Source organism: Castor canadensis, chromosome 9 (assembly GCF_047511655.1).
Source record: "Castor canadensis chromosome 9, mCasCan1.hap1v2, whole genome shotgun sequence".
Taxonomy (NCBI): domain Eukaryota; kingdom Metazoa; phylum Chordata; class Mammalia; order Rodentia; family Castoridae; genus Castor; species Castor canadensis.
Genome location: NC_133394.1, coordinates 59,151,300 through 59,171,460, shown reverse-complemented (window position 1 = coordinate 59,171,460; position 20,161 = coordinate 59,151,300). Strand labels below are relative to the sequence as shown.

General features: G+C 34.6%; 1 long non-coding RNA gene and 1 pseudogene across 2 annotated transcripts in view; one reads left to right on the top strand and one right to left on the bottom strand.

Moving 5' to 3' along the window:
* The window catches only part of LOC141410906 (uncharacterized), an 80,811-nt gene that overhangs the window by 47,526 nt on the left and 13,124 nt on the right, over positions 1–20,161 (bottom strand). The window lies entirely within an intron of this gene.
* Positions 1–20,161, top strand: part of LOC109676946 (bifunctional heparan sulfate N-deacetylase/N-sulfotransferase 3-like) — a 160,244-nt pseudogene that overhangs the window by 132,874 nt on the left and 7,209 nt on the right.

The following is a 20,161-nucleotide window of genomic DNA, read 5'->3' as shown; positions in this document are numbered from 1 at the left end:
GGTATTTATTCATACCCAGGAGAAATTTTTTGCACCTTGTCTTAAATTGGTGTGCAAATTTTTTCTCATAAATTCCTTGTTTCTTTGAGAATCAAGATTAAAGTGAATCCCAGTGGAAGTGTTAAAATGCCAGATATTCAAGCTGTATCCGGGGTGATAAATTATTTGGGGTCCTTGGATTCTGGCTTCACAGAAAACAGACATTTCAACTGCATTTCTTGCTAGGGAGAATACATTCCCTCTTCTTGTCTCTCAGGAAATAACTGAGAGTTCTAAGCAAGGTACACAGAGAGCTTAGCCTATTCATTTTTTTCTTAGCTCCATTGCAAATAACATTCTGAAAAAAAAAAAAACAGGTATGGCAGACACATTTCTTGTCCTTATTTACTTAATTTGTCCTTACCTATCTAAAATCAAAAGGCAACTAGAAGAACATTGAAACTAAGTCTCTTCAGTGAACTCCCCCGTCATCACATAACCTTGTCATTACTGATCACATCTCTCCAAAGCTTGACACACCAAGTTTGTTTCCAAATCCCGTGAGGGATGTACTTTGCCTCATGCTATGTTGGAAACACAGACATTTTAACATTGTCCTTAGATGGCAGAATTATTAGTTGTCATCCTCAACCCACTTGGGTTTCCAAGTGTTATGTTACTATTTGGATATGACATTTGCCTTTGGAATAAAAAAATTTACAGAAAATGATGGTTTTATGTAGAAATTTTATTTTTCCCAGTTTTATTGACATCCATTAAATTCACTCATTTTAAATGTACAATTAGGTAATTTTGAAAATTGTATGCTTTGTAACCACCACCAAATACAGAACACCTCTATCAAAAAAGTTTCTCTAGGTCCCTTTGCAGTCAGTTCCCCCAAACCCTCCTCATACCAGCCACAAGCAACTACTTTTTTCCTTTTCTAGAATTTCATGTAGATAGAAGCACATACTTTTGTGTTTAACTTCTTTCATTTGGCCTGATACTTTTGACATTCATTCATTTTGTATCTATCAATAGTTTATGAAATTAATTTTTCAATTAGTCAAAATTATCTTCTCATATCAGCTCCATGAGAATTAAATAGCCTTACTTCTGACTTTAGTTTTGTCAAAAGTATCCTTCTGGACAATTCTGCATAGGTTTCTAGTTATCTGGATATTCAAATATTTTTCAGTTTTGAAAATGACAAAGAATATATAAACTAAAGCTTTCAGATAGTTATTTAATTATGTGTCTCTGTAAAGATGTGGTTGGCTTACCGCAGACAAAATATATATACAGGACAGTTTATTCAGACCAAAGAATATGTCTAGGCAAGACAGAATTCAGAAACCACAATCTTATTTTTTGACCACTGACAAATAATATTATGCCTTTTATTGACTATATAAAATAATTAGATTATATACATTTTTTTCTGTTTCTCTAGTGCTGGTCATGAAAGGTTATTAAAAGCAAACAACATGATATAATACAATTCTTAAAAATAAAATTCAAAAAAGAATGTTTTCTGAAATATTTCAGAATGTTTGTATTCTGAAAAAATTTAGAAAAGAACTACTTTTTCCACATTATTATAATCATACTCTTCACAGAGATTAATCCTTTCCAGTTTTTAAAAAGACCTTATTTTTTCTGAATTGTGTCTCAATTATGTAACTGAGATATAAACATACTTAATATATTTATAATTCTAAATTATATCTCAATAAAGTTTTTTAAAAACATGTTGCAGATATTCAGATATGGTACTACTTGTGTAGCAGTTCCACACAGATTATCTCCAGGGCCCTTATAAAACTCTGATAGCTAAGCATTTCCTTCCCCAATACACAGATGAGAAAAGTAAGACAGAGAAGTTAAATAATTTTTGTTCAAGTTCACACACCTGGTAAGTACTGGAAATAAAACTCTTAACCCTAGGATTTACCTGACTCCAAATTGAGAACATGTTCTTTCTACTTTACTGTTGTGAATTTGAAGTAATACAAGATCTTTTCCCAATAAATTTTATATGTTGATGCACATTTCTTCTAATTCTTTGATTTTTTTAAAAGATGGTCACCAGGCCAGCAGCATTAGTTAGCATCACCAGAGAACTTGTTAGAAGTGTGAATTCTTTGGCCACTCTATAGACCTGCTCAGTCAGAAACTCTGGGACAGGACCTAGTTATGTGTGTTTTAACAAACTGTCCAGGTGACTCTGATGCATGCTGAAGTTTGAGGATCACAGTTTTAAGTACAGCTTGTGAAGACTATTTTTACTTATAGATTCCTGTGTTTCATTCCCTATAATTATCTATGATTATAGATAAATGCTTATTGTTGGCTCAGATGTAATCTACAAACACTATCTCTTTTAATTCATTTTTTAGACAGTATCATTATTGACAGAAAGTCATTTTAACAAAGTTTCTATTGTAGAGATGTGGTAGAGTTAAGTATAATAGTAAAGAAGGTTTAGCAGAATGATAAGAATATTCAAAATTCTTTGCAAATGGCAACATAACATTACTAAGCAAAATTAGAATGATAATTTCTCCAAGTGAGAAAAATACTACAAGGTCCCGTCTGATTGTTATTGCTATCTATTAACTTGAAATACAATTACAGAGCCTGTTCCATCGCAGTGTATATATTGTAAATCACATCAGAGAAGTAGAAATTATAGGATATATTTCTCTCATGACTACTGAATATACAGATCAGAAATATTTTGAAATTATGATTTTATAAACACAGTCACAGTTGCAAATGTGGGGCTAAATCTTTGACAACTGATCCCAAACTGCCTTTCTTTCTTCTGTAGTAGTCTGACAAAGCTGTACACTTTATCTCCTAATTTGGGCTAATAAAACATTAATTTTACTTCTTATCATATTGCTCACTTTAAAAGAACTCACATCCTTGTTCCACAATAGTCACAAATCTACATGGGCACCTGTGATATGCCACTCTCTTTCTAATAAATGCTAATATTATGTTATGCCACTAAAAAAAGATGCTAATTTTCTTCATAGAAAATTAAACAATTTTTCACACTACTTTTTTTTCAAATTTGTGAAAACTTGTTAAGTTATTAAATTCTGTCTTGGGCTTAGCTTTCATAGTCTTCAGAAAGAACTTTATAGAACACAAATCTCAATTTTGATAGTAATATGTTAACTAATGGTATGTTTTAGTTATATAATGCTTTATTAATATCAAAATATCTTCAGGTACATTATGTCATTTCATCATCAGAGAAAAAATGTATGAAATAAATAAGGCAGGTGATTATCCATTAAAAAAAACCTGAAACAAAGAAAAGCTAAAAGCCAAAGTCATATCAGATTGGTGACTGAGCTAGGATCAATAGCTAGTTCTCTCAATCCCTGCAACAGGCCCTGTCTCACACCCCTCCATCTCCATTTTTTAGAACCTACTTCTTTTTAAACTCTGTGTGATCAGTTTAAGTCTGCAGTATATGTAAAGAATCTGCTTAGATCATTATACTATTTACATTATTAATGACTTTGAAATGTTAATACTAGGAAACCGTCTATTTCATTAATTTCTAAACCTCTGTTGTCTTTTCAGGTACCACTGCTTTGTATTTGTTCCTGGTTATGCATCCTTCCATCCTTAGTAACTCCCCCAGCCCAAAAACCTTTGAGGAGGTACAGTTCTTTAATAGAAATAACTACCACAGGGGGATTGATTGGTAAGATGGGTTATTAATATAAATCTAAAAGTATATATACTGTGCACAGTATAAACTTAGTGTTGATATTTAGAAACATATAAGTTTTTAACCCCAAAAAAGTTTACCCTCCATGCCTTGGAAATTCATTGAAATAACATAAAGGAACATGAAAATTTTTCATAGCAAACCCTTCTCAGTTAATGAAAGGACTTGTTGCCTCAAGAGGCCTGCATGTAATTTCAATTGGCATTAATTATTTTTTATGGTAATTACAGATGTGAAGTCTCAAATAGCATAATACCCAAGAACTTCATTGTTCCCTGGTTATAAGAAACCTTTCAGATCTTTTCCTTGTACACGCTTCATTAGGTGATACTATGGTCCACTTGTATAATTTTCTATTGTATAAAAGGCAAAAAAATGTAAATAAAAATCTATAGATATAGATATAGATATATTTCATAAGTAATGATAATACATAAAATTTCATTTTCACCTTTGAATTAAAATTAGAAATAAATTAAGCATCTGAAGAAAATAATATAAAAAGTAAAAACATAGATATAGACAAATCACTGTAATGTAGTAGAAGTGGATAACACAAGGAAACATGTTAACCATAAACTATATCTTCAGGTCTTTCTATTAAGTTTGAATGCTGGACAAAGAGTGGTAGAAAAAAGCAGAATTTTAATAACTCCATAGAATAAATATAGCATTTTGCATTTGCATAATGAGCCATGTACATTAACCTTGTCAAATTGCATGCTCTCAGTTAAAAGTATCAATAACTTCAGTAGTTGGCTTGTGGGTAGTCTGAATGGAAAGATAAATAAGTGGATTGAGCACAGTTTGAAGACCTACTAGGGTTTACATGTGTTTTAATTGTTATATAGTTCACTGCCAAGTCTTCCAAACAGTGGTTGGTACTAATGTGGTGTCAAATAACAGCAGGGAGAATCAAGAATCCTTCAGTTACTTCAGCTTCCACTTGACCACTGATTCAGATTAATATACATGCATTTATAGGTAATAGAATAAAATGTTGATGTCATGACTAAAAGGAATGATTAAAGACTTCTTTGGGGAGGAGGGGAAGAGGCAAGTGCAATACTTAGAGTCCCTGGAACGTAAGAATAACTGTGGGAAGAGTCCATTTTTTTGTTGTTGTCATAAATTGTAACAAACAAAGCCTTTTGTGATCATAAGCCAATAATTGCATAGGCACTATAATCAAAACAAAAAGTCCCTTTAGCAACTTACAAGGAGATGGCATAAATAAGTAGGAAGCTAAAGTGCAATGAAAGATTTTAAATATAACTGGACAAAGTTACCCAAATACAAACACTTTTGATTGACAAATTACACATTTATAAAAGGCAATTAATGCAAATAACAAATAATGGTAACTGCAAATGTCAACTTATAACAGTAATTACAGCTTTGCTCTCAACAACATCAAATGTATTCACAGTCAGACTGGCCTGGCCTCTCTCTGAAGCATGAACCCCTTTGCTGTCTTTTGGGGGTCATGATTCCACAAGGTTGAAGATTATGTCCCTCAGAGTTCCAGGGACATTTACAAAATTAACTTAGATACAGTTAGTTAATCTGAATGCAAGGATCTGCTTTTTTTCCTTTTTCTCTTTTTGAAGAACTGGATGAAACTGTGGCTACCTTAACTGACAGTCAGCCTAAGCATGGGCTGAGGGTACAAGCAAATTAGGCCAAATGAACATCAGAAAACTTCATCTTGACAAAATAGCCAATATTTGCAATCAGAGGGTCTCAAAAACAATGTTTGATTTATGCATGCATGTAGGTTTTATGCTTTGTGATTTGGTAATATTATTTTTAATTGCATGGGAATGTAGTGGAGGGTTAGAGTAATGTTTAGAAAGTCATAAAATCCGTTAGCATTTAGGACTTCTGCTATGCTTGCTAATTCTTTGGATACTTGAATACTTTTTTTCCAAAAGTGAGCTTATCTGGGGAACCTCCAGATCCCATCCTGGAAATATGAACCTGAATTCCTTTCATTTACTTGTTTAATAATCAAACATTTTTCAAGTATCTGTAAGTTCCAACCCCTACACTAGAAAAATGTGAACACATAGGCAACAAGAACTGGACCCTGCCTTCTCTATAAGCCCCTGAGCCCGGCAAAATCAACATGATATAGTTTCAACATACAGAACTACTTCAGGGGTCTTAAAAGCCTAAATTATTCCAGGTATAAAAGACTGCTGGGAAGACAAGATCATTTTTAGAAGCTAAAAGCTGTCTAACTTTCAGCACCTCCACCCTCTTTTTTTGTGATCTTTGGAGCCTCTCTCAGAACAAACATGCTTGAGATAAGCTTGGTGAATCAAATAGGATACCACTAGACACTCAAGACAGCCTTAGCATCCGTGGCACCAGAATGAGCTTCTAAACAAGAAGGACCCTGAAATGTGGCGCTCCCTGTAGATAGAATGTGCAACAGAAGAGATAGCAGATCAAACTCTTCCAAAATTTTTGTACATCTCTTTCTCTCTGAAAGGATGGCAGAATGACCTATCACCAGCAATGCCCTTCTCAGAAAACATGAAAGGATTTTGTTACTGCTCTGAGTCTCAAGACATCACCTTGTTGCAACAGTTTACACTTTGCAGTTCAGTGACACAGGAATCCTACCGGGAGTTTAATAATCTGAAATGGCAAGGTCTCACAGTTAGAGTCTGTGCAAGTAACACAAGATCTTTTGGTCCAAAGAAATAGCACACTATCAAAAGAAGTGATCATGTAAATGCATGATTCTTTTGTTCAGTAATTATTTAACTACCTTCTCTTGCTGCCCAAAGTTATGTTGGCTTATAAATTGAAGTGGATGGTGATGGCAAATGAGGCCATTTTTATAAAATTTTACAGTTCCTTTAAAAAAGCATTTTTCCTCTAAAAGGTATCACTCAGGGCTTCAGAAATAACATATTGTCATATGCCAATTTAGTTGTACTTGACAGCTTTTACACAGGCAGAACATTAAACAGATCCTGAATTTCAGTGCTTGAGTCTACACTGTGTTTACACTGCTGGTGATTTGAATTACCACTACCCTTAAGGATACGAGACCCAGCCTTGGGAATTTTGACAAGAGTTTATATTTGGAAATACGTACATACTTTTAAAACTTTTCTTACAATTATTCTAATATATATTAGAATACGTAGAGAGATATAAATGGCTCTATATGAATAAAAGTTAAGCCAACAGACAATATTCACAACAGACACATTATATGTATTTTGACACTACATGACTAAGTACAACAGCACAACACACTAGTAGGAATGAAATTATTTTACTTTGAGAAAGTATTTTTACCTAAATCTTTTTTAAATGTCTTTGAACTAAACATATCTTCTTTTTTTTAAATCAGATTCTCTTTTTGAGTGCTTACACTATTGTCTGTAGGGTATTTCTACATTTAGATACATTTTATAGTTAATCTGGTTATTATTGCGGTTTGATCACTCCGTGTATACATTTTTGTTATTGCATAACTTTCTTCTGCTATTAAGCAAACAATAAAATGTATCTAGAAAAATTTTTCCAAAATGTTTTTGTTAGGGTTCTGGACATATTTCCCCTGCTAACTATGAAGGACAAATCCCTTAAAGAAAAAGGTTTTTATTTAGGAAACAAATGAATTTGTGGGACACCTCTAATGTCTTCAGTCACCAGGATATAAGTATAAACCAGAGTCTTATTTTGAGAAAAATATTCCTTTTCTAGGTATATGGATTTCTTCCCTGTTCCATCTAATGTCACCACTGACTTTCTGTTTGAGAAGAGTGCCAATTATTTCTACTCAGAGGAAGCTCCTAAAAGAGTTGCTTCCTTGGTCCCCAAAGCCAAGATCATCACCATTCTCATTGACCCATCAGACCGAGCATATTCCTGGTACCAGGTAAGGAAGACAGAATCCCACAGGGAGAAGGGGAGTTTGTACAAACCCATCATGGGTTTTAATAAAAGAGATCTTCTAGTTGTTTGACACCTACAACACACACATGTATATGTGCTTCCATACATCTGCATCTTACAAGCAAATGTTATAACAATTTTAAATGATTAGATTTCTCCAAGACATATGCTCTGAAGGGTTAGATAGCAAAAACTTCAAGTTTTACAGGTTATAAAGTCTGCCACTTACAGGTTACAAGTCTGCCATTGTATTTCAAAAGTAGCTGTGGATATGTAAATGCGTGAACATGGCTGTCTCAGTAAAACTTTACAAAACAAGCAAATGCCAGCTCCAAAAGAGCTGAAATAACCTCTTGTACTGAAGAAGCAATCTGTGGAAAAGCATAGACAAGGATTTGTCATCCCTGCTCTAAGCCTCTTTATGCTCATTATCATTGTTTCTGATGTTTGTTAGAACCTATCACTTTGAAATAATAATAGACTTTAGTAATATGTATATACAAATACACTTTTACTTTAGAAAATCATTAGAAATAATAGCAAGTAAAACAATCCTGTGCCAGTGATATTTTAAACACCAAAGGTTCAATAAGAAGTTGTAAAATTAAACTAAGGAACATAACAAAATTCAGCATCAGTGTCTTTAATTTGTAGGATCTTCAGTTTCCTTGTGCAGTTTTATGATTTAAAAAATGCTCTCCAAATATTCATGATGTCCATCTAGTCATCAAATAATTTTAGTGACTACCATTTGCAAAGTATTATTTTAAAAGTGATTTTAATTAATAAATGTGGACACTATACTTGACACTGTCTTTGGTCTAATAATTGGAGGTATACCATAAGTATAAATAATCATATAAATTAGACAGTAGTAAGGAATGGACTAAAAGAGTCATTTGAGATAAAGCCCAGCTTACATACAAGTTATATTTACTAACTTGGCTGCAAGTTAGAAGCCTAACAGAAGAAACATGCACATTCCATAAAGAAGGGAAGGATCTGAAAGGGGAATGACTGAGGTAGAATTAAAATGAAGCATTTTGATTGGTACAAAGCAGAACAATGTGTAAAAGGGTTATCAGCAGATAAGGGCTAAAATGCAAACTAAGATCCGATTTCCTTGGAACTATGAGGTTTAGATGAATGTGGAATAACATTTACACAAAAACTCCTTATCTGTACCTCTGTGAGTGGGCTGGATATGAAATCAGAGTTTTGAACTACATGTCAGGTCATCCCTATATATCAAAGAGACACTGGTGAAGGGCAGAGAAAGATTTATAATAGGGCCTGGGACATGCTGTGGGAAGAGGCAAAGTAAACACTTCAGCCCATTTATAACCACCTTCAGGCTACAGATATGACCTTTAGCTTTAAACAGATAAGGAAGTAGGGCAGAGAGCAAAAGTTATGCTTTGTTAAATAGTCCCAGTTACAGGTATGGGCTGGTTGGTCATTGTCTCAGCTCTGGTTCTCAGGGATTCCAGAGAAGTTTGTTACTGCTGTCCTCACTTGAGGGTGATACACAAGAGAGCTCAGGTTGTGGGTGTCCTTGGTCTGCTCTTAGATAAAAATCAAAGGTGGACTCAAGAAGCAAAAGTCGGAGAAGTTTTATTGGTAGAGAAGAGAAAGGAAAGGCTGCAGCAGGATCCGAAACCAGTGGTCCCGAGTCATGATGGAAATCAGGTTTTGTAGCTTTTTTTATTGGCTGAGAGCAGAAGTGTCTCTCTGGTGCAAATGGATGTTTCTTGGGAAGGAGAAGTGTCTTCCTGGCTAATTGACACTTTTTCGGAATGTGGACCTCCCGCAGTCCACCCTTCAAGGGGAGCAATCTGGGTCCTATGAGATGATTACTCCTGTTCCCTGGTCAGCCTCATCATTACAGGTAATTGGCCTCATTTGGCAGGGGGAAAGTGAGGTCTGTCCTACAAGGTTCTGCTGTTCCTTAGGGGTAGTTTCAGTTCTTTGTCATAAAGATATTGTCAATCAGCCCTGTCCTTCAGGAAAGAGTGACTCAGAACAAAAGACAACAGGAACAAAATAGAGACAGAGATGCCAAGCTTTTCTCCTATTTAGAGATTCAGTGCTTTTCAACAAAAGTGATTTAAGTACCTCTCACAGATACAAGGCTCTACAAGGCTAATTCTATGCATTCCAAGTACCCATACAGCTCATCTTCTCCAGGCACAAATGGGATCTCCCACTCTCACTGATAGTCACACAGCTAACTTCTTAATAATTATGATACTAGAGAATAAAGTTCCTCTGGACTGAATCCTTTGTTATTTAACAAAAGCAGACTTCCAGTTGTCAGAAAAGGTTTTGTGACAAGGACAGGGTGGGAAAGGGTCAAAGCAGATGGAATCCTATTAATAGGCATACTGATGATAATTTGCACAGCAGAGACTGGAGACACTCTAGAAAGTTAAGATCCATAGAAATCCACAATTCCACACTTATCATTCATCCCAAACCTAGAGCCATCTTTTAAATAAATATATACATCAAACTGCATAAAGACAGATTTTTATTTTGTACCTCTTACCTTTTCCACCAGGCATCTAGAGAAAAGAGAAGTAAGTCTAATTGACCCAAAAAGAAAGAAGAAAATTGGAGCTTGGCAGCCACTTAGCCCCTGAAAATTGGGAATTTACAGAAAAAGGAGGTTTCAAGGCTGCAAGCTAACAAAACATCCTAAATATTGCAAATAAATTACTCTACAGTGGCAAAATGCAGCCTTAACAAAGTCTAGTAGCATCTGTAGTACAGTAATTTGAATCCCAGTTGCAGCAAATTTGCTATTCAACTAGATGTGGTAAACATCCACAAACTCACCACTAAGCCTGAATATTTATTGGTCAATTTAAGGAAAAGGTGATTTTCTCAAACCCATGGGCTTGAGCCTCAGCCATTATAAAAACACTTTCATATTTGGATTGCTGCTTTCTGTGATTTCTGCACAAAAAATGATTCTGATTCACTGCAAAGGTTACCATTAGATAAAATAGTCTTGGCTTTTAGATGCTAGGTAATATATGATAAAAGCTGTGGGTTTTGGATAATGTACATGTCAGAGTTCTCAGTAGTTTTTCCATTTAAAATAGCTGATAGGACTTTTCTAATCTAAAACTACATTACTAGGTAGAGCAAAACTATTTGGCAGAACTAGTAGAGTGCTTGTGTATTGTGGCTATTCACTGAGAATGATAAATGGTTTGCTTATGGGCTAAAAAGGAGATATTAATGCAGATTTCAAAAGTTTACATTCAGAATTAAACATACACACCAAGAACACTCAGGAAAGTTACTTAAGGAATCCTATCAACAAGAATTCAGCTTCTACCAAATAAGTTCTCAAAAAATACACTCTCATCAGTATCATAACTTTAAATTTTGATGCTTCAAGCAAACAGTTTCATCCTTTATTAATTTCAAAACAAATAACTCTCCAACAGTGGCACTCTCCCTTAGCTTTGAGACTTGTCACAAGGATTGGTTTTTAATTATTTATGCCTATGGTTCAAGTTAGTTTAATTATCCACCTTTTCATCATAGCACCAGCGATCACATGAAGACCCCACAGCTCCGAAGTTTAGCTTCTACGAAGTAATCTCGGCTGGGCCCTGGGCACCCTCAGAACTTAGAACCTTGCAGAAGAGATGTTTGGTCCCCGGGTGGTATGCCAGCCACATCGAAAGATGGCTTGTTTATTTCCCCCCCTTCCAGGTATGAAGCAATAAGAATTTACATCATGTAATAATCTCATTAAGTTGATGACTTTGCCTCAAGGATACAGAAAGTTTTTACTCATTGAAACATTACTAGCTTTTTTACTCTTTACTTGTAAATAAGGAGACTGTGGCAAAGAAAAATAGATACACAGAGGTAGAAAAACAGTTTAATTTTCTAAGAATAATTCTCTCTGCTCGATTTTCTAGTGTATGCTTTTCCTGATTTTATAGAGTTTCCAAAGCTTTGTAGCTCTGATTTGTATTCTGATGTGAGTAAAGCTTGAAAGGGAGCCTCTTTGCCAAGCAAGACAATACTGTGTGTTTAGTTAAGGGCCATCATTTTCCTTCTGAACTGCCTTACTGAATTTTTCATAAGTCCTATGGGTTTTTTTAGCTTCCTTCCTTACTTCTCTTTTGCCTGACATCAACTTGAATTATAAAATCAACCGCTAAAATGGATTAGATAAGCAACACAGTGACATCTAGATACTTATGTATCTAAAGCCATTCTGTTATGATATGATAGCTGCTGCCACATATTGCTAATTAAACTTGTATTAGAATTAAGTAAGATTAAATTTCAGTTCATTTGTCTTAGCCATATTTCATATGCTCAGTACCTACAGGTTAGCCAGCAGATGTAGAACATCACAAAAAGTTCTATCGAACCTCTTGGAAAAGAGGTATGGACAAGCCTTGCACTATAGACTTTGTGGACTTCCATCATGGCCTCCTGTCATTTGGTCTTGCTGGGTTCACCCTCACTAGAGTAACAAATTCTTCCCCTTAGTTTCTTGAGGAACTTTCTGTCCATGTTAAGGTTCTCTGAGAATCTTACCTTCTTCTCCATATGGATTGTTAATATATTTGTTTAAACTTTATAATGCTACTCTAACCAAGAGTTCTAGTCTAAAGGTCCAACTCCTCCTGGAGTCAGGCCATATGTCAGGTCTGGCAACTCACCCCAATACACTGCATAAAGAGATGAACAGTGGTGAAGGACAAAGAAAGATTTTTATTACATGGCACGGACACACCATGGGAAGAGGCAAAATAAGCAATTCACCTTATCTTCAGGGTACAGACATTAACTTTAGGGTTAAATACAAGAAGAATTGGGGCAGAGGAAGAGAGGAATGCAGAATGATTAAACAGTCCAAGTCACGGGAGTCACAGTTGCTCATCATCTCACGATGGTCAGGTGGTGCCTGGTCAAGATAAGAAAGGCATTTTGTCTGGAGGTATCAACTTTTGTCACAAGATGTTACTGATCAGTCCTGTTCTTCCTAGATTCCACAGTGGCTGCAAGGTGACTGCCAAGAGAATGGCTCAGAGCAAAGACAGATACAAAGTGGAGGCAGGGATGCCAAGCTTTTATCCTGCTTTTAGTTACCCTTTGGACATTTACAGGCACAAGTGAGGCATCAGTGCTTTTCAGGATAAATGGTTTCTCAGTACCTGTTACACTACTCCTGATTGGAACTGTGAAGAATGACAGTTCCTCTGTCTCATTACTACTAAGCTTATTATAACCTTTCTTTCTACAGTCTTCCTCCACAACCTTAGTAATCATTGTTTTGTTTGTATTTAAACTTGGTTTACATTTGCGATTTCTAGTCACATTTCTAAGCTGTCTTTATCTTCAGAAGGGGTGTTTTTGTTTTCAGAGTGTTTGCTAACTTCTCAAATAACAAAACATGAATGTGCTTACTTAGCATGATTTATTTCTTATTCCAGATCATTAATAAGAATGACCTGGCTGCATCTAACAATGCATGTAAAGCCCCTCAAGACAGTGTCACAGAATAAGTACAGGGCCAAAAAATTTTTCATTATACAGTTGACACTTATGTTTTCAACATGAACCGTCTTTTCTTTATTGTTACTTCTTTGGTAATTTAGTTGCTAATTATTGATGGGCAGTAGCTAAGAACAGATCCTGCAACAGTGATGGATGAAGTACAGAAGTTTCTAGGAGTCTCTCCTCATTATAATTATTCAGAAGCTTTAACGTAAGTTTATGTTCTAATTTGTTTATTCAAGGTCCAGCAGAGAACTTATTTTAAAGAAATTTGGTTTGGCAATACCTGGTCAGCTGTTTCTTATGTACTGATTGTTTTCTAGTTTAACATTAACCATTTGGAAAAAAACCATTTAAACAGTATGACAAAGAAATATCCTAAATCTTGTGTTGATTCCTACCTATGCAAAGATTTCCCCTGGAAGGAAAGTATAAAAACAAAATAGTTGTGAATCTTAAAACCAACAACTTACCTAAAAAGAAGCTATGTGAAATAAATTGGTAAGCTGAGCCTACTCAACCAACAATATTGGGACCTCTTGGAAGAATGAAGAAGCAATTGACTAACCTGTATGTAATTTTCAGAAACAATGTCAAACAGCAAGAAATAGCCCCATAGGTGACTGAATAGGCACAGAGAGAGGTATGACTATGGCCTTCAATGTACTTCCAGTGTTTACTTCTTGTCTTTACTCACTGTAAATGCCCTTGTTCCCACTTCAAAAGACAGCTTTCACAGCACTGGTTTGGTTTGTTGTTTGGGTTCTGTTGTGGTCTGTTGTGTTTTGTTTTGTTTTGTTTTCTTGCTGGTTTCCTGTTTTTCGTAGATTGTTGACTCCAGGGCTAAAACTAGGGAGAAGCAAGAGAGCCACTAGAATTTAAGGAACAAACACTCACTCTTGGGATTGTGCCTGTGCCTAAGAGTGAGTGCCTCCTTAAATTTTGTACCCTAGGTGCCTGTCTTCCCTCACCCTACTCCTGCCTCTATATTTTTATATAAGACCTTCATTTACTATTTTTAAATACAAACACCATCTTACACTGTTCATTTATAATGGATGACAATCAGATTTATGAGATTTATGACAATCAGATTTATGCCTCAAGCACATGAAAGATACTGAGCTGGATGAGCTGTGGACCTGACTCTTGTTATAATTTTTTTTAATTTTAAAGGTCATGGAACAAGCTTTAAAGAAACAGAAAAAGACAGTACTGTGAAGTTATTCCATTTTCCTTTTCTGTATAAAAATCATTTCCATAGATAACTGGTTTTCCTTCTTTTATTATACTTTATCCTCTGTCAATTTAGAAAGTGAGAGGAAGATTTCTTTTACCTTCCAGCATCCCTTACACTAAAGGATTGACAGAAAAACATCAAACACAGCTTGTATCTTGTAAAAATCATACCCAGAGACCTTAAGTGACACATTTTGGTTTAGAGGACAACAGACTAGGTAGAACTCTGGAGTTTTGAGCTTCCTTCCTGAGAGTCATTTACTTTGTTGTTACTATTAACCTCCTGACTTTTTTCTATACTTCTAGTACTGCCAGAGTTTTGCAGAGCTTAGTTCAAGTATTAACAGACACCAGCCTTAAGTATTTAGCATTCAACTTAATCTTAAAGGAAGCTGAGTGATTTTCGTTTGCAGTTAGAAATTCAAGTCCACTTTCTGTCTTCTATCTTTTTAAGTATCTCTTAGAAAAGAAATCTTTTATTTTCTAAAAAGTTTTCTATTTCAACTTGGCTTATCTTTAGGTCTTTTTTATAGAGTATATGGCAAGGCTCTGTATTTCAGAAAAAAAAGAAGTAGAGTATTCTATAAAGACATAATCTTTTTTCCTTGAGGAACGTCCTTGACCTGCATGCTGTGTATTTGTCTCCTTTGTATCCAGCTTGGCAGCAAGCTTTTTATTCATCTCCACTACTGAGAAAAGGCTATGTAAACTTAAGAGAATTAATATCAAAGCAATGTGTTATATACAAAGAACTGTGTTTCACTTTGCACCTGGGATGTATCTAGCTAAAATCACCCATTACATGATCCTCTTGGGGGCTCAGGGGGTAAAGTAGTAAAATAAGATATATAGTCCAAGAAACCACAGTTTCTGGTCCAGCAAGCTGCCCAAGCTCTTACCCTGCTGATAGAGATGATGCACTTCCATTTAGTTTTCTTTATGTTTTCTTGCCAATCATCAGTTAACCTGACATACCTTGTAGTTGAGATAAGGATAGCTGTACAGGGAGTTGAAAGTGCACTTGAATATTTGGAAATTTCATGTCTTTGTCTTAGCTCTAAAATGATCTTCCTTTACCCTGTATCTTTTTTTTTAAACCAGAGTCCTGTATTCACAATTTAGTTACTCTCATTAGAGTAACCCTATAGTGACGGCTATTTTATGGTGCTTTGGAAATGTTGGGAATGACTATGAGTACAATATGTAGATTCTCAGAAATGTCATTTATACAGTTGCCAGGAGATCCTTTATATACTTTCATATTGCTTCTTATTTTCCTGATAATGATAGTGAAGATTAGAAATTTCCTTCAGTGAAAGTCTTCTATGAATATACTAAACTACAAACCAACATAAATTCTAATATAATCACATAAATTCAGTGCTTTACACACAGTACAATAAATGAGTGAAAGGTGGACTATACAAAATATTACTATGCAATCTTGGCATGCAAAAATGCTCTAATTTAAGAGGTCTTTATGCTGACTATCTCCAATATAGAAATTGTAGTGTCAAAACTCTTTTCAAGAAGAATAGCAAAGAAATCCACTATTGTAAAAGTGTGTTTTATTCCTTCCCACAATTTCTAAAGAAAGTGTTCAAGAATCCCAAATGCAAAGTCACTAGTCTATGATGATTTAAAATTACTTAGTACTGTCATCATGGGGTTCAAATGACATACTGAATTTGTTTTAAAAATCTGATTTTCTCAGTGAGTATATCATTTGAAATCAGCAATACAGGCTTAAAGCAATATAAATGGGACCTTTCTCATCCAATTAAAGTAAATTACAATCTTACAACTCTTATTCAACATAACTTTAATCTCTAAATTGTGTATAAGATTGATATAATGATGCTCCTTTAGTTTTTAGGTTATGTATAATAGTATTTTAAAGCTGACTTATTGTTTGGGAGAAAGTAGGGAAAGCATTACCTGACATGGATTGCACTAATTTGTATAAACTAAAATGAAAAATATACATAAACTGTTAATTTTGCCATGAATAGATCCATTCATAATTATCACCTGCCCATCAGTGACCATGACAGAAGTCTTCACATTCTAAAATATCAGTTAAATACCTGAACCTGACATCTCACTTGCCAATTAATTAATTTGTTGAGATTAATGAAACCAAATTGTGTTAAACAAATTTTTAAGACTAATTTACTTTGAAAACTTCAATAATGGGCAATGAGAATTTGAAGAGCAGGGATTGATCATAGTGTGTGTGTGTGTGTGTGTGTGTGTGTGTGTGTGTGTGTGTGTGTGTGTGTGTGTTGTTTTATTTTGTCTCATGGATGAGGCTTAGCTCAATCATAAAGGACTAAAGCTGCTTCAAAGTTCAGAAAGACTTCAGTTGTTTCTAATATCACTTCCTTTGTCCAGGAATTCTTTTCCAACCCAGTGCTGATGAGTTTTAGTAAAAATCTGCCATATTAAAACATTTTAGTAGCAAAAAATAGTAGCCATAATAAATAAAGTCTGTTGTTTCTCTGGATGACCTACAGAGAGCACCTAAAAATGCATTGAAAAGAAAAAAGATCTATTCCAATTTCTTAATAAATTTTTAACGTGGCTGTACCATTTCAAAATAAATATATATTTATATGTATTAAATTTTTATAGGTACACATATACATCCCCATGAAAACATTGTATGGTAGGCATTAGTAACTTCCTTTTCAGATAGAAAAACCAGAAAACTCAAGCCAAAAGTCACTCAACAAATAAGTTGAGGAGGCAGAATTGAATATCAATCAGTTATTTCTGGAACCTGCACTGCCAATCTGTGAAGCAATTCCCATTGGCATAAGATGTTAGAACCACAGAAAATCAATATTGTTTTTCCTAATGAATACTATATCAACAAGAAATGCTTCCTTTTAAAAGCTGGAATGTTAAAATGAGTTTTTAAAGTAGTATCAGACTTTATTAAAGACATAATCCATCTCTAGACACACTGACACACTAAATATCACTTTGCAAATAAATGTGTAATCATAGAGATATGCAAATTAAAACCATTTTCAGATACCACTATGTACCCATTGGAATGGCTATTATCCAAAAGAAAATCCAAATGGCCATAAACCCAAAAGATAATACCAAATATTGACAAGAATAGGGAGAAATTGCAGTCTCATATACTGGCCACTTTAGAAAGCACTTTTTTAGTTTCTTAAAAATTAAACTCCACTCCTAGGAATCAATCCCAAGATAAATACAAACCTAAGTACATAAAAAAACTAGTAAGTGAATGTTCATAGCAGCATTATTCATGATAGCTAAATATAAGAAACAATCCAAATTCCATCAACTGGCAAATGGATTAATTTGGCATATCCATACCAGAAAATAAAAAGAAAATGCCTATAAGTGACAAATTTACAGTCAAAAAGGTAAGTGTTTACCTAGCATGGGGCAGGGGTGACAGCAAAGATTGACTACAGTAGGCTTTAGTAATTATTTTTAGGTGATGGAAATGTTCTATAAATGGATTGTGGTGATAAATTTGCTAAGTATCATAATTGTACAATTACAATAAGTGAAAATTAGGATATGTAAATTGTACTGCAAAAAAATGCTAAGAATAAAATCTGGGGCTAGGGGCACAGCTCAAGTAGATGACTACCTGCCTAGCATCCTCAAGGCCCTGAATTCAGTCCCCAGTATTGAAAAAAAAAGAATAAAATGTGCATTGCTAAAATGATTCATTAAATCATAAAAGTATAGGTGCTGGGAGAGAACTGAAAAAGTTCTTATTTTGTCCTATATTAATAACAAAAAGGATGTATTTTGATTTTAAAATTTATCTGCACTATTTTGGCATGGAAATATTATTTCAATTTAAAGGCATCGCAGACCTTTTAAGTATTATCTGAATGTTCTTTAGTATTCATCTGCTTGAGGTCAATCACATTTTCATTAATACAGAAATATCACTGGTTAAAGGTTGCCATTCTCCTTGGAGAATCTAGGTGCCCCTGCCCACACGTCTCTTCTAGTTACTTCTAGATGACCCCAGGTTATATTCCATAAAGTTTAATACCATTTAATAAAATTCTATTAATAACTATTATATGCATGACTCTGGAGACATAATGAAAATATCATTACCACCAAGACAGGGAAGTCATAAAGAGAAATACTACACAGCACATAATACTTCTTTCAAAGTATTTACTTCCTAAAAACCTTGAAAGGAGGGGCCCAGCTAGGACCATGACTGCCAGTGTCTACATAAAAAGGCTGTTTCTTTGCTGTTCCACCAGACTTCAGTGGCATTATGGCTATTTTATTGGTCCTAAGGTCATTCTTCAGAGGGACATTGCTGATGTTCTGAACAGATGTGAAGTGTGAAGTGATCTTTCTCCATCATTTGTCAGATTTTTTTCACCTGGATTCTTAATTAATATTATTCATGTCTTCAAACTCACAAGTCCCCTCATCAGCCGCAGTCCTTCACCTTGTATCTGTGACTGTTCTCTATGAGGAACTAGACTCAGTGCCTTAGGGCACCTGGAAAATAGGTGCAATAATTTCTCTTCTCACTTTTCTACTCTGACACACTCACACCACTGCTTGTGAACTTATGCGTGCAGACACTTGAACTAAGTGCCACACACTCATACACAGGCACTGTATAATAATATCTAATCAATTAGCAGAGATGAAAAAGAGCCTATTTTTCTTTTTATTCTTAATTTTAGTGTGTGAAATTCAATGTTTCTTAGAAAAACCTTCTCTCATAAGATTGCTCATTTTAACACATGGGACATGTGTTATGTATCTACAGCAGGTATATTTTAACAAAACAATAATAGCTGGTCCGAATTCTGAATTTTGATCACATGAATACCTAAAACGTGCCAGAATTCACATGTGGAAAGTGCAGATAGCAAACTGTTAATAAAAATATTGCATCAACACAGACTTCCAGAAATGTTATTACATTGGAATTTTCTAAAGGCTTTCATACATAATTCAAATAATAATGCCCTCAGGAGTGCCCTCTTTGTACCTTCACTACAAAACTAATTCATGCAGCTGTTTTATTGATTCAAACAAGAACATAAACTGCATGAAAAAATATGTTGTGTCATGGTGTTACACAGTTGCTTTAATAATGATAAGGAAAATGCTTTGCATACATCCTATTGTGTCTAGTAACTGAAGCAAGACAGAGGCAGTTATAAATTTACATTCTTTCCAAAGGCTATAGTCATAAACACCACAACATTAGCTACATATAGGCTCCATACACACACATTATAAATCACACTATAACTTTAAATGTTTTATTGACATATAATTTTACATTTAATAAAATTCACCAATTACAGTTACTCAGTTCAATGAATTTTAACTAATGTATATAGCTATATCCACTGCAATCAAGTTTTAGAACATTTGTATTAGTCCAAAGAGGTTCCTCATGCTGTTGTGCAGTCAAACCTTTTCCCTTACTCCCAGCATCTGATATCAACTATCTCCTTTCTTTCACTTAGCACAATATTTTTGAGATTCCTCCAAGTTTTTATACCTATAAACAGCTGGTCCTCCTTTAATGTTGAGTAGTATTCTTTTCACCAAGAGATGGACAGAAGAGAATGTTTCCATTTGGGACTATTATGAAAAAAGCTACTATGAACATTTGTGTAAAGATCTTTATGTGGGCATGTATTTCTTATTGTCCTTGGGTTAATACCTAGAAATGGGTCC